We start from the raw sequence: 4840 nt of genomic DNA on the forward strand, positions 1-4840 counted from the left end.
ACTCTACACTAAAGATTCTTCCCTCTGTTCTGTTAGACTTGATAAACCAAACATGCCCCCAACCCTTTCCAATCTCTGCATCTGAGAGTGACTTCTTCTCCCTCTGAGAAGAGCTCTACAGCAGGGGGGCCAAATTTGGGACACACAAACAGCTGATAATGTTGATATCTCCTAGAGGCTTTACAGTAGTACCGACCTGAGTGATTTAACATTAGAGATGAAAACACCAGCGAGTAGTTTTGGTCTACTGAAGGAACAGTCTGGTTGTGTAGTTCTAGGTCAGAGGAGAACAGTTCAGACCAACGTGGGGGCTGTTCATCAGTGGAGTCAGTGATAGAGCACGGCAACACAGCGGTCTCTCCCACTGAGCGGTAGATTATCTCATACTGTAGTTCCAACTCTACACCGTAACTGCTAACACACTGCTGTTGGTTCATCACCAGACATCTGTAGACTGTAAAGTCTGTTGCTGTGACGTTGGAAACACGAAGAGCTGATGTGTTTGTCACCACTTGGTATCTTCCTCTAACATTGTCCATCACTGATGTCGTCTTGTCCCCAAAAACTCTGTTCCATGTTACATGATAATAATCATATCTAGAGTCCTGTTTGAGCCACTGGATATCCAGATTATCAGCTGCTCCCTTACATGACAGGTCCACTGTTCCTCCAACTCTCACTGAGATACCTCTCAGATCTGTTGAAGAACAAACAGTAATAGTGAAGTTGTTGTCATGCGTCACGTTGCCCTCAGTCCAACACTCCTCTCGGTACCGGCCGGAGTCTGAATGGGTCAGGTGGAGGATGGTGTAAGAAGAAGTTTTCACCGAGCTGACAAGTCGTTGTTTCAGGTGTTGAGGTACTGAGGAGCTGTTGGACCAGAGGTCAGAGGTGTTCCGGACAGGACACGTGCTCCTCACCAACACATCTGGAGATCAGGCAGGAGGTGCTGTTCTCAGGGAGCTTGAAGGTGTAAGAGTCTCCTTCCTCTCCGATGAAGATCTTTTCTGTAGCATGGATGTAGTTGCTGAGAGCAAACAGCAGGAAGGAGAGCTCTGTGACTGCAGCCATTCTGCTCCGAGGTGACAAACACTGACACCACTCAGCTCATATACGCTCTACACCAACCCTCATCAGCAGCTGCTCTTTATCTGGTATCACACATGACTTCTTATCTCAGCATCGGGGGTTGTTTCTGTGTGTGTGTGAGTCAGTGTGTCTCTGTCCATGTGTGTGTCTTTGTGTCTCTGTCTGTGTGTGTGTGTGTGTCTGTGTGTCTCTGTCCTGTGTGTTCTTTGTGTCCGTCTGTGTGTGTGTGTGTGTGTGTGTGAGTCTGTCTGTGTGTTGTGTCTGTGTGTGTGTCTCTGTTTATGTGTGTGTTCTCTGTCTATGTTTGTGTGTGTCTGTGTGTGTTCTCTGTTTATGTGTGTGTGTGTCTCTGTCTGTGTGTCTCTGTTTTGTGTGTGGTCTTTTGTGTCTTGTCTCTTTGTGTGTGTGTGTGTGTTTCTGTCTTTGGTGTGTGTGTCTCTGTCTATGTGTTTGTGTGTCTCTGTATATGTGTCTGGTGTGTCTCTGACTGTGTGCGTGTGTGTGTGTGTGTGTGTGAGTGTTTGTGTGTGTGTGTGTGTGTCTGTGTATGTGTGTGTGTGTGTCTCTGTCTATGTGTGTATGTGTGTGTGTGTCTCTGTCTGGTGTGTGTGTGCGTCTCTGTCTGTCTGTGTGTCTGTGTGTCTGTCTGTGTGTGTCTCTGTCTGTGTGTGTGTGTGTGTGTGTGTGTGCGTCTCTGTCTTGTGTGTGTCGTGTCTCTGTCGTGTGTGTTTTCTGTGTGTGTGTGTGTGTGTGGAGTGTGTGTGTGTCTCTCTATGTGTGTCTGTGTGTGTGTATCTTGTACTTACGTATTCAGGTAATTTTATTATATTGTATTCAAATGATATTGAAAAATGACCATATTTGCCTTCTCTGGCAAGATAGGACACCTCTCCTGACTTATGGCGTGTCCTGCACAGAAGAAACCTCTCTCAGATGGTGTCCAAGAGGTCTGTACACACAGATATGAGTTTGAAAGGGCAGACAATTTGGGGAGACTGTCCTGCCTCCCCCACCACCAGGCTACAGGCTCTTGTCCTGAACGGTAGACTAGCAGAGCAAGTGTAACATGTTTACTAGCGATCACGTGGAGTCAGTAGATGGTTAATATGCTTTTACGTCCATTTTGCTGAGCCCACAGGGATATATAGAGATATGCCATTTTAAAAGAAGTCTACATTTACGGTAGCTAGCTAACGGTAGGCTAGACTACAGAGACAGTGTGATATTTTTACTCTACAGAAAAGGGAGAAAGAAAGAGTCTGCTGCTGTCCGGAGCGACAGAGGGAAAATATTTCAGTCGGAACCGAAATGAGGAACCAAAGTTTTGCGTTCTAATCCGGACCGAATACTACAGTTTGCCTAGGAACCGGTTCCATACTGGAACCAGGTATCGGTACCCAACCCTAGTCTGTGTGTGTCTCTCTGTCTGTGTGTCTGTGTCTCTGTTTGTGTCTGTGTGTGTGTGTTTCTGTCTGTGTTTGTGTCTGTCTCTGTGTGTGTGTATATATCTTGTACTACGTATTCAGGTCATTTTATTATATTTTATTAAAATTATAGTGATAGTGTTTATGAGAAGAATAAAATTAAATAAAAATAAAAAGCACATTTCATTGCAGTCTCTCTGTACTTTGTACTTTTAAATGCACATGACAATACACTTGAAGTTGAACTTATTATGGTCTGTTTCTGCCTGTTGACTCATTAAAGGAGCGTTCTAGATTTCGGGGGACTGGCCTGGAGACTGAGACTCTTCTGCTTGAGGCTGCTGCATGTCATGGTGAGTGTTGATTGGCTGATTCTTGTCTAACATAATTTTCTATAAAAGTGTAGGTTTCCAGAAATATAAAATATAACAAAACAAAAACAGAACATTTTATGGGTTTAAGGGTGTTTTTTTGTAGCTTTTACTGAAGTTTTTGACACTTTGTGTGTGTTTGTCTGTGTTTTCTTATCAAACATGACTTCTTTATCTCATCATCAGAGGAAATGTTGCAGCATCAGCTCTCTATCCAGTAATCAATGTTCTTTACACGAGTCTAAAACCACAGAGCCTTACTGGTCCATATACAGTTATTATAGAGGGGTGTGTGGTGTGTGTGATGATGTGTGGTGTGTGTGTGTGTGTGTTTTGTGTCTGTGTGTTGTTGTTTTATTATTTGTGTGTGTTGTGTGTGTGTGTGTCTCTGTTCGTTGTGTGTGTTGTTTCTGTATATTATTAGTGTTTTTTTATGTGTGTGTTCTTATGTGTGTGTTTGTTCTATATGTTTGTGTCTCTATGTGTGTGTGTTCTCTATGTGTGTGTTGTCTGTTGTTGTGTTTTGTTATGTGTGTTTTTTATTGTTATTGTTTTTGTGTGTGTGTTTATTGTGTTCTGTTATGTGTGTGTGTGTTGTGTGTTTCTTGTTGTTTGTGTTTGTATTGTCTGTGTGTGTCTCTGTCTGTTTGTGTGTGTGTTGTGTGTGTGTGTGTGTGTGTGTGTCTGTGTCTATGTGTGTGTGTGTGTGTCTCTGTCTGTGTGTGTCTGTCTTGTGTGTGTGTGTGTGTTCTGTATGTGTTTGTCTGTGTGTGTTTTGTTGTTTATTGTGTGTGTTGTGTGTGTGGGTTGTGTGTGTGTGTGTCTCTTTATGTGTGTGTGTGTTGTGTGTCTGTCTATGTGTGTGTGTGTGTGTCTGTTTTGTGTGTGTGTCTGTCTGTGTGTGTGTGTGTGTGTCTCTGTTAGTGTGTGTTGTGTGTGTGTGTCTCTGTCTGTGTGTGTGTGTGTCTGTCTGTTGTTTTCTATGTGTGTGTGTGTGTGTGTCTCTGTCTGTGTGTGTGTGTGTGTGTGTGTGTCTCTGTCTTGTGGTTGTTGTGTCTGTGTTGTGTGTGTGTGTCTTGTGTGTGTGTCTCTATCTGTGTGTGTGTGTTGTGTGTGTGTGTGTCTGTATCTGTGTGTGTGTGTGTGTCTCTGTCTATGTGTGTGTGTGTGTGTCTCTGTATATTGTTTGTATATGTGTGTCGTCTGTGTGTGTGTTTGTTGTGTGTGTGTGTCTCTGTATTGTGTGTGTGTGTGTGTGTGTGTCTCTGTCTGTGTGTGTGTGTGTGTGTGTGTGTTCTGTGTGTGTGTGTGTGTGTTGTGTGTGTATGTGTGTGTGTGTGTGTCTCTGTCTGTGTGTGTGTGTGTGTGTGTGTTCCTGTGTGTGTGTGTGTCTGTGTCTCGTCTATGTGTCTGTGTGTCTCTGTCTATGTGTGTGTGTGTGTCTGTGTGTTTCCTGTGTGTGTGTGTGTGTCTCTTTTTGTGTGTGTGTGTGTGTGTGTGTCTGTGTGTGTGTGTGTGTCTCTGTCTATGTGTGTGTGGTTGTCTGTGTGTGTGTGTGTGTGTGTGTGTGTGTGTCTGTGTGTTTGTGTGTGTGTCTGTGTGTGTGTGTTGTGTGTGTGTGTGTGTCTCTGTCTGTGTGTGTGTGTGTGTGTGTTTGTGTGTGTGTGTGTCTCTGTCTATGTGTGTGTGTGTGTGTGTGTGTGTGTGTGTCTGTGTGTGTGTGTGTGTCTCTGTCTATGTGTGTGTGTGTGTCTCTGTCTGTGTGTGTGTGTGTGTGTGTGTGTGTGTGTGTCTGTGTGTGTGTGTGTAGTGTGTCTGTGTGTGTGTCTCTGTCTACGTGTGTGTGTGTCTGTGTGTGTGTGTGTGTGTGTCTGTGTGTCTCTATCTATGTGTGTGTGTGTGTGCGTGTCTCTGTCTATGTGTGTGTGTGTGTCTCTATCTATGTGTGTGTGTGTG

At 44.1% G+C, this 4840-nt stretch overlaps 1 long non-coding RNA gene across 2 annotated transcripts in view; it reads left to right on the top strand.

The window, feature by feature from the left end:
• Positions 1–1114: 1114 nt before the first annotated feature.
• LOC120554704 overlaps positions 1115–4840 on the top strand; it is a 23455-nt gene continuing 19729 nt past the window's right edge. For both annotated transcript variants that reach the window (XR_005638563.1, XR_005638562.1), the window contains exons 1-2: positions 1115–1154; positions 2797–2866. This is a non-coding gene — a long non-coding RNA (uncharacterized LOC120554704). The remainder of the gene's footprint in view (positions 1155–2796; positions 2867–4840) is intronic.

This window comes from Perca fluviatilis, chromosome 24 (genome assembly GCF_010015445.1).
Source record: "Perca fluviatilis chromosome 24, GENO_Pfluv_1.0, whole genome shotgun sequence".
NCBI lineage: Eukaryota > Metazoa > Chordata > Actinopteri > Perciformes > Percidae > Perca > Perca fluviatilis.